Below are 10,550 nucleotides of genomic sequence, written 5' to 3'. Positions count from 1 at the left end.
GATGTTGATGCGTTTTTTCTGGCGCTCGGATTGCTTTATGATGAACCTAATTCAGTGGATCAGGCAGAGAAAATCTTGCAGGCTCTGTGTCAGGGTCAGGATGAGGTAGAAATATATTGTCAGAAGTTTAGGAAGTGGTCTGTACTCACTCAGTGGAATGAATGTGCCCTGGCAGCAATTTTCAGAAAGGGTCTCTCTGAAGCCCTTAAGGATGTCATGGTGGGATTTCCCATGCCTGCTGGTCTGAATGAGTCTATGTCTTTGGCCATTCAGATCGATCGACGCTTGCGTGAGCGTAAAGCTGTGCACCATTTGGCGGTATTATCTGAGCATAGACCTGAGCCTATGCAATGTGATAGGACTTTGACCAGAGCTGAACGGCAAGAACACAGACGTCGGAATGGGCTGTGTTTTTACTGTGGTGATTCCACTCATGCTATCTCTGATTGTCCTAAGCGCACTAAGCGTTTCGCTAGGTCTGCTACCATTGGTACGGTACAGTCGAAATTTCTTTTGTCCGTTACTCTGATTTGCTCTTTGTCATCCTATTCTGTTATGGCATTTGTGGATTCAGGCGCTGCCCTGAATTTGATGGACTCGGAGTTTGCTAGGCGCTGTGGTTTTTTCTTGGAGCACTTTCAGTATCCTATTCCATTGAGAGGAATTGATGCTACGCCTTTGGCCAAGAATAAGCCTCAGTACTGGACCCAATTGACCATGTGCATGGCTCCTGCACATCAGGAGGATATTCGCTTTTTGGTGTTGCATAATCTGCATGATGTGGTCGTTTTGGGGTTGCCATGGCTACAGGTCCATAATCCAGTATTGGATTGGAAAACTATGTCTGTGTCCAGCTGGGGTTGTCAGGGGGTACATGGTGATGTTCCATTTTTGTCTATTTCGTCATCCACCCCTTCTGAAGTCCCGGAGTTTTTGTCGGATTACCGGGATGTATTTGATGAGCCCAAATCCAGTGCCCTACCTCCTCATAGGGACTGCGATTGTGCTATCAATTTGATTCCTGGTAGTAAGTTTCCTAAGGGCCGACTGTTCAATTTATCTGTGCCAGAGCACGCGGCTATGCGGAGTTATGTAAAGGAATCCTTGGAGAAGGGTCATATTCGCCCTTCGTCGTCACCATTGGGAGCAGGGTTCTTTTTTGTGGCCAAGAAGGATGGTTCTTTGAGACCTTGTATTGATTACCGCCTTCTTAATAAGATCACAGTCAAATTTCTGTACCCTTTGCCGCTGCTGTCGGATTTATTTGCTCGGATTAAGGGGGCTAGTTGGTTCACCAAGATAGATCTTCGTGGTGCGTATAATCTTGTGCGTATTAAACAGGGCGATGAATGGAAAACAGCATTTAATACGCCCGAGGGCCATTTTGAGTACCTGGTTATGCCATTCGGGCTTTCCAATGCTCCATCAGTATTTCAGTCCTTTATGCATGACATCTTCCGAAAGTTCCTGGATAAATTCCTGATTGTATATTTGGATGATATTTTGGTCTTCTCGGATGATTGGGAGTCTCACGTGAAGCAGGTCAGAATGGTGTTCCAGGTCCTTCGTGCGAATTCTTTGTTTGTGAAGGGGTCAAAGTGTCTCTTTGGAGTTCAGAAGGTTTCATTTTTGGGTTTCATTTTTTCCCCTTCTACTATCGAGATGGATCCTGTTAAAGTCCAGGCCATTTATTATTGGACTCAGCTGACATCTGTGAAGAGTCTGCAAAAGTTCCTGGGCTTTGTTAATTTTTATCGTCGCTTCATCAGTAATTTTTCTAGTGTTGCTAAACCATTGACTGATTTGACCAAGAAGGGTGCTGATGTGGTCAATTGGTCTTCTGCGGCTGTGGAAGCTTTTCAGGAGTTGAAGCGTCATTTTTCTTCTGCCCCTGTGTTGTGCCAGCCAGATGTTTCGCTTCCGTTTCAGGTCGAGGTTGATTGTTATGTAGGCAATCCAGTGACACAGTGTGCCAGCAATCAGAGCACATACAGTGATCTGACAATAACCCAAAAACAATATAACGAGCTCTGAGACGTGGAATCTCTGTAGACTGCAATACCTGAACCTATCCTAAACACAACTAAAGGCAGCTGTGGATTGCGCCTGTCACTACCTATGCAACTCGGCACAGCCTGAGGAGCTGACTAGCCTGAAGATAGAAAAACAAGCCTGACTTGCCTCAGAGAAATACCCCAAAGGAAAAGGCAGACCCCCACATATAATGACTGTTAGCAAGATGAAAAGACAAACGTAGGGATGAAATAGATTCAGCAAAGTGAGGCCCGATATTCTAGATAGAGCGAGGATAGCAAAGAGAACTTTGCAGTCTACAAAAAACCCTAAAGCAAAAAACCACGCAAAGGGGGCAAAAAGACCCACCGTGCCGAACTAACGGCACGGCGGTGCACCCTTTGCGTCTCAGAGCTTCTAGCAAAAACGAATAGACAAGCTGGACAGAAAAAGTAGCAACAAAAGCAAAAAGCACTTATCTAAGCAGAGCAGCAGGCCACAGGAAAGATCCAGAAGCTCAGGTCCAACACTGGAACATTGACAAGGAGCAAGGAAGACAGAATCAGGTGGAGTTAAATAACAAAGCAGCCAACGAGCTCACCAGAACACCTGAGGGAGGAAGCTCAGAATCTGCAGTACCACTTGTGACCACAGGAGTGAATTCAGCCACAGAATTCACAACAGTTGATGCTTCTGAGATTGGAGCAGGGGCTGTTTTGTCGCAAAGAAGTTCTGATGGCTCGGTGATGAAACCATGTGCCTTCTTTTCTAGAAAGTTTTCGCCTGCTGAGCGCAATTATGATGTTGGCAATCGAGAGTTGTTGGCCATGAAGTGGGCATTCGAGGAGTGGCGTCATTGGCTTGAAGGAGCCAAGCATCGCGTGGTGGTCTTGACGGATCACAAGTATTTGACTTATCTCGAGTCTGCCAAACGGTTGAATCCTAGACAGGCTCGTTGGTCGCTATTTTTCTCCCGTTTTGATTTTGTGGTTTCGTACCTTCCAGGCTCTAAGAATGTGAAGGCTGATGCCCTGTCAAGGAGTTTTGTGCCCGACTCTCCGGGTGTTCCTGAGCCGGCGGGTATTCTCAAAGAGGGGGTAATTTTGTCTGCCATCTCCCCTGATTTGCGGCGGGTGCTGCAAAAATTTCAGGCTGATAGACCTGACCGTTGCCCAGCGGAGAAACTGTTTGTCCCTGATAAATGGACTAGTAGAGTTATCTCTGAGGTTCATTGTTCGGTGTTGGCTGGTCATCCTGGAATCTTTGGTACCAGAGATTTGGTGGCTAGATCCTTTTGGTGGCCGTCTTTGTCGCGGGATGTGCGTTCTTTTGTGCAGTCCTGTGGGACTTGTGCTCGGGCTAAGCCCTGCTGTTCTCGTGCCAGTGGGTTGCTTTTGCCCTTGCCGGTCCCGAAGAGGCCCTGGACGCATATCTCTATGGATTTTATTTCGGATCTCCCTGTCTCTCAAAAGATGTCGGTCATTTGGGTGGTTTGTGATCGCTTCTCTAAGATGGTCCATTTGGTACCCTTGTCTAAATTGCCTTCCTCCTCTGATTTGGTGCCATTATTTTTCCAGCATGTGGTTCGTTTACATGGCATTCCGGAGAACATCGTTTCGGACAGAGGTTCCCAGTTTGTTTCGAGGTTTTGGCTAGCCTTTTGTGCTAGGATGGGCATTGATTTGTCTTTTTCCTTGGCTTTCCATCCTCAGACAAATGGCCAAACCGAACGAACTAATCAAACTTTGGAAACATATCTGAGATGCTTTGTTTCTGCTTATCAGGATGATTGGGTGTCCTTTTTGCCGTTGGCTGAGTTCGCCCTTAATAATCGGGCCAGCTCGGCTACTTTGGTTTCGCCGTTTTTCTGCAATTCTGGTTTCCATCCTCGTTTCTCTTCAGGGCAGGTTGAGTCTTCGGACTGTCCTGGTGTAGATACTGTGGTGGATAGGTTGCAGCAGATTTGGACTCATGTGGTGGACAATTTGACATTGTCCCAGGAGAAGGCTCAACGTTTCGCTAACCGCCGGCGCTGTGTGGGTCCCCGACTTCGTGTTGTGGATTTGGTTTGGTTGTCGTCTCGTTATGTTCCTATGAAGGTTTCTTCTCCTAAGTTTAAGCCTCGTTTCATTGGTCCATATAAGATTTCTGAGGTTCTCAATCCTGTGTCGTTTCGTTTGACCCTTCCAGCTTCTTTTGCCATCCATAATGTATTCCATAGGTCATTGTTGCGGAGATAAGTGGCGCCTGTGGGTCCATCCGTTGATCCTCCTGCCCCGGTGTTGGTTGAGGGGGAGTTGGATTATGTGGTGGAGAAGATTTTGGATTCTCGTATTTCGAGATGGAAACTCCAGTACCTGGTCAAGTGGAAGGGTTATGGTCAGGAAGATAATTCCTGGGTCTTTGCCTCCGATGTTCATGCTGCCGATCTGGTTCGTGCCTTTCATTTGGCTCGTCCTGGTCGGCCTGGGGGCTCTGGTGAGGGTTCGGTGACCCCTCCTCAAGGGGGGGGTATTGTTGTGAATTCTGTTGTCAAGCTCCCTCCTGTGGTCATGAATGGTACTTTGGCTGGTTCTGTCCATGGGCTTCCTCTGGTGGTTGTGAGTGGAGCTGCGGCTTCTGAGTTTCCTTCCTCAGGTGACGAGGTTAATTAGTTAGCTGGCTGCTCTATTTAACTCCACTTAGATCATTGCTCCATGCCACCTGTCAATGTTCCAGTATTGGTCTAGTTCTCTCCTGGATCGTTCTTGTGACCTGTCTTCCCAGCAGAAGCTAAGTTCCTGCTTGTTTTCCTTTGGTTTGCTATTTTTCTGTCCAGCTTGCTATTTTGATTTTTGTCTTGCTTGCTGGAAGCTCTGGGACGCAGAGGGAGCGCCTCCGCACCGTGAGTCGGTGCGGAGGGTCTTTTTGCGCCCTCTGCGTGGTCTTTTTGTAGTTTTTTGTGCTGACCGCAAAGTTACCTTTCCTGTCTGTTCAGTAAGTCGGGCCTCACTTTGCTAAATCTATTTCATCTCTGTGTTTGTAATTTTCATCTTTACTCACAGTCATTATATGTGGGGGGCTGCCTTTTCCTTTGGGGAATTTCTCTGAGGCAAGGTTGGCTTTATTTTTCTATCTCTAGGGCTAGCTAGTTTCTTAGGCTGTGTCGAGTTGCATAGGGAGCGTTATGAGCAATCCACGGCTATTTCTAGTGTGTGTGATAGGATTAGGGATTGCGGTCAGCAGAGTTCCCACGTCTCAGAGCTCGTCCTATATTATTAGTAACTATCAGGTCATTCCGTGTGCTATTAAACCACCAGGTCCATTATTGTCCTTACCACCAGGTCATAACAGGAGCCCCTAGCCTTGGGTCATCTTGCTACTAGTGTTGAGTGATACCTTCCGATATCAAGAAGTATCGGTATCGGATTGGATCGGCCGATATCCAAAAAATATCGGATATCACCGATACCAATGCAAGTCAATGGGACACAAATATCGGAATGTAAATAAGCCCTTTCTGTCCTTCTACATCCTGTTCCGGAGGGGGGAAGAGTGTGGGCGGTGCGTGAGCGGACACTGTGCGTGTCTGTTTGTGCGGGCAGGGTCTGCGGGCCTGCTGGGGATTTGTACGGGTGTCTCGGGGCTCTGTGCGGCCTGCCTGGGCTCTGTGCGGGCTTGCCAGGGCTCTGTACTGGCTTGCTGGGGCTCTGTGCGGCTTGAGGGGGCTCTGTGCGGGCTTGCCAGGGCTCTGTGCGGCTTGCGGGGGCTCTGTGCCGGCTTGCCGGGGCTCTGTGTGGGCTTGCCGGGGCTCTGTGCAGCTTGCGGGGGCTCTGTGCGGGCTTGCTGGGGCTCTATGTGGGCTTGCCGGGGCTCTGTGCAGCTTGCGGGGGCTCTGTGCCGGCTTGCCGGGGCTCTGTGTGGGCTTGCCGGGGCTCTGTGCAGCTTGCGGGGGCTCTGTGCGGGCTTGCTGGGGCTCTGTGCGGGCTTGCCGGGGCTCTATGTGGGCTTGCCGGGGCTCTGTGCAGCTTGCTGGGGCTCTGTGCGGGCTTGCCGGGGCTCTATGTGGGCTTGCCGGGGCTCTGTGCAGCTTGCGGGGGCTCTGTGCCGGCTTGCCGGGGCTCTGTGTGGGCTTGCCGGGGCTCTGTGCAGCTTGCGGGGGCTCTGTGCGGGCTTGCTGGGGCTCTGTGCGGGCTTGCCGGGGTTCTGTGCGGCTTGCGGGGGCTCTGTGCGGCTTGCGGGGGCTCTGAGTGGGCTTGCCGGGGCTCTGTGCAGCTTGCGGGGGCTCTGTGTGGGCTTCCCGGGGCTTTGTGTGGCTTGCGGGGGCTCTGTGCGGGCTTGCCGGGGCTCTGTGCGGGCTTGCCGGGGCTCTGTGCGGCTTACGGGGGCTCTGTGCGGGCTTGCCGGGACTCTCTACGGGCTGCCGGGGATAGATACATCTATGTATCTATAGATAGATATATCCATAGATATATAATAGAAAGGCCGATGTTTCTAAGGCTACTTTCACACTTGCGTTTTTAGCAATCCGTCGCAATCTGTCGTTTTGGAAAAAACGGATCCTGCAAATGTGCTCGCAGTATGCCTTTTTACCCATAGACTTGTATTAGCGAAGGATCGCGACGGGTGGCCACACGTCGCCTCCGTCATGCAACGGATCCGTCATGTTTTGGTGGACCGTCGGCACGAAAAAACATTCAAGTGAGCGTTTTTTTGTCTGTCGCGTCCGCCATTTTCTACCGTGCATGCGCCGCCGAAACTCCGCTCCCTCCTCCCCAGACTTCAGAATGGGCAGCGAATGCGTTGAAAAACTGCATCCACTGCCCACGTCGTGCACAAGTTTCCCAACGTGCGTCGGTATATCGGCCCGACACATTGTGACAGACTCATACCAACGCAAGTGTGAAATTAGCCTTAATGAGCGTTGAATTTTAAAAAAAAAACAGAAAAAAATGGCGTGGGCTCACACGCAATTTTCTGCGCCAGAGGGGGAAAGCCGACGGCCAAGGGCCAATATTTGTAGCCTGCTATGAATATCAGCCCGCAGCTGTCTGTGTAGCCTTTACTGGCTATTAAAATAGGGTGACCCCCCAAAAAAATGAGGGAGGGTCCTCCTGTATTTTATAACCAGAAAGGCTACGCAGACAGCTGCGGGCTATTATTCATAGCCTAGAGAGGGGCCATGGATATTGCCCCCCCCAACCGGCTGCAAATACCAGTCCGCAGCCGCCCCAGAAATGGCGCATCTGTAAGATGCGCCAATTCCGTCACTTAGCCCCTCTCTTCCCACTCCCGTGTAGCGGTGGGATATGGGGTAATAAGGGGTTAATGTCACCTTGCTATTGTAAGGTGACATTAAGCCGGGTTAATAACGGAGAGGCGTCAATAAGACGTCTATCCATTATTAATCCAATAGTAATAAAGGGTTAATAAAACACACACACATTAGGAAAAAAGTATTTTAATATTCTTCATTTAACCATACTTACCATACTTCAGTGCCTGCAAAAAACGTAAAATAATAAACCGTATACTACCTGTCCGCCGTAGTCCAATTAATAATGAGTGTCCCACGACGATCTCCCCTATAGAACAGTGACATCGGGTGATGTCACTGCTCTATAGGACCCTCAGTGACACACTGACAGGAGACAATGGCTCCTGCAATGCATCACTGAGAGGTTACCTTAGGACAAAGTCTCACTTTATGGCAATTGCTGCGTGGGAAAATTTCTCATACAGCAATGGCAAAAGTGAGGGACTATTTTTTTTACAACGGCAGAGGAATACAGTGCGGAAGGATACCTTCCTCCCGTCATTGTGTTCCTGGCGCCCCTAGAGAGCGGTCGCAACAGCTGATGCTGCCGCTCTCTACGGGAGATCGTCATGGGACACTCGTGGATTTCTGCGGACAGGGAGTATATTGGTTGTTTGTTATTTTAATCTTTTTTACAGATGACACTGGCTTCGAGGATCAAAGTGACAAGTAATGGTGAGTATGAACTCTATGTTTAATGTACTGTATGTCTGTATGTATTGTATGTAATGTATGAATGTATTGTATGTAGTATGTATGTATTATGTATGTAGTATGTATGTAGTTTTTTTTTTTTTACATTCAACACATTAGCCGGATGATGGGACTACTACTCTCCCATCATTGGCTAATGTGTCAATGACTGTCACTGTTGCAGGCATCGTCCGATGGGACTTGAAGTCCCATCGGACGATGCCTGCACAGACCCCCGGCAGCCCGCAGAGAGCCCTGGCAAACCTGCACAGAGCCCCCGCAAGCCACACAGAGCCCCAGCAAGCCCGCACAGAGCCCTGGCAAGCCCGCACAGAGCCTCGGCAAGCTGCACAGAGCCCCGGCAAGCCCGCACAGAGCCCCGGCAAGCCCGCACAGAGCCCCGGCAAGCCTGCACAGAGCCCCCGCAAGCCCGCACAGAGCCCCGGCAAGCCTGCACAGAGCCCCCGCAAGCCTGCACAGAGCCCCCGCAAGCCGCACAGAGCCCCCGCAAGCCCGCACAGAGCCCCCGCAAGCCGCACAGAGCCCCTGCAAGCCCACACAGAGCCCCGGCAAGCCCGCATAGAGCCCCGGCAAGCCCACACACAGCCCCGGCAAGCCCGCACAGAACCCCCGCAAGCCGCACAGAGCCCCGGAAAGCCCACACAGAGCCCACACAAGCTGCACAGAGCCCCGGCAAGCCCGCACAGAGCCCTGGCAAGCCCGCACAGAGCCCCCGCAATCCGCACAGAGCCCCCGCAAGCCACAAAGAGCCCCGGCAAGCCCGCACAGAGCCCCGGCAAGCCACACAGAGCCCCAGAAAGCCCGCACAGAGCCCCGACAAGCCCGCACAGTGCCCCCCCAAGCCGCACAGAGCCCCTGCAAGCCGCACAGAGCCCCTGCAAGCCCGCACAGAGCCCCAGCAAGCCCGCACAGAGCCCATGCAAGCCGCACAGAGCCCCGGCAAGCCCGCACAGAGCCCTGGCAAGCCCGCACAGAGCCCCCGCAAGCCGCCCAGAGCCCCCGCAAGCCGCACAGAGCCACAGCAAGCCCGCACAGACCCCCGCAAGGCGCACAGAGCCCCGGCAAGCCCGCACAGAGCCCCGGCAAGTCCGCACAGAGCCCCGGCAAGCCCGCACAGAGACCCCTCAAGCCGCACAGAGCCCCGGCAGGCACGCACAGACCCCCCATGGTCACACACAGACCCCGCCCGCACACACACGCAGTCTCTGCCCACGCTCCGCCCACACTCCATTATAGTGCATCATTGCACTATGGGAACTTCCGGTATCCGATATCGCAAAAATATCGGAACTCAGTATCGGAATTCCGATACAGCGAATATCGGCCGGTACCCGATATTTGCAGTATCGGAATGCTCAACACTACTTGCTACTATTCTGTGACAGTACCACAACTCCAGAGTCTGCTATGTCTTTTTGAAGGTCTTTTTCAGTCAAGCTGGGGCTCCAATTTGCCTCTCTAGCAATCTTACGAGCTGCTCTCACTGAGATTTTGCTTGGTCTTTCAGACCTTATATTGACCCCCTGTTCCTATCAACTGCCATTTCTTAATTACATTTTGATCTGAGGAAAGGGCAACTTGAAAACGCTTTGCTATCTTCTTACGGCATTTTCATAGTGCAGGTAGCTGCTTAGAAGAACCAATGGTGGTTGTTTTATGTTTCAAGGTTAGAGGAGGCTGGGTTTTTATAGAACTGGTAAATTTGCATCACTTGGCCTTTCCTAATGATGATAGTGAACAATCCATTACCCTAACAGGCCAATTAATGAGAGAACTATACAGACATTACAGCATGGAATCAGAAATGATTCATTCAAGTATAACATTATATAAAAACATGCAGGGAAATGTTTTATCTCACAAAATGAATCAGCTGTGATCCCATGCTGTGCTATCTTTGTACTATTTTTTGTTTCCTCCCCTGCCCAGTAGATGTGGTATGATCAGACCATGTTCCAGTACGGTCGGACAGCCATTACACAGTACACAGTACACAGCAGGGACACATTCATAAGATTATCTCAGCACAGGAACATTTTATTTAAACTCATCCAGTTGTGGAAATTATTATTATTCCAAGATCTATTGATTAAAATGAACTTTTGTTCATGGGATACCCCTTTAACTCTGCTGCCTGACTACTATATTTCTTCTCGTTAGTCCTCTGCTTCTTCCCTTTGCAAATCCCTTCGTTGGCTCCCAATTCCCCCGATATCTTCCCTCACATAATCTCTGGTCTTTCCAAGACCTCCTTCTCTCCTCCACACGTATTTGTTCCTCACTCAATCGCCTCCAAGATTGTTCTCAAATATCCCCTATCCTCTGGAATTCGGTCCCCCAACACGTCCAATTATCCACCACATTCAGATTTTTAAGATGGAACCTGAAAACACCATCTCTTCAACAAAGCTTTCAACCTGCAAAGACCACGCTGCCACCTCAACACCACCCGTGTCATGGGTTTACCGGGACAGAGAGGTCCCAAAAGAGCACAGCATCTTATCTCTCTTACTCCTGCACTATTTAG

Source organism: Ranitomeya imitator, chromosome 3, assembly GCF_032444005.1.
Source record: "Ranitomeya imitator isolate aRanImi1 chromosome 3, aRanImi1.pri, whole genome shotgun sequence".
Taxonomy (NCBI): domain Eukaryota; kingdom Metazoa; phylum Chordata; class Amphibia; order Anura; family Dendrobatidae; genus Ranitomeya; species Ranitomeya imitator.
Note: the sequence above shows the minus strand (reverse complement) of the source record.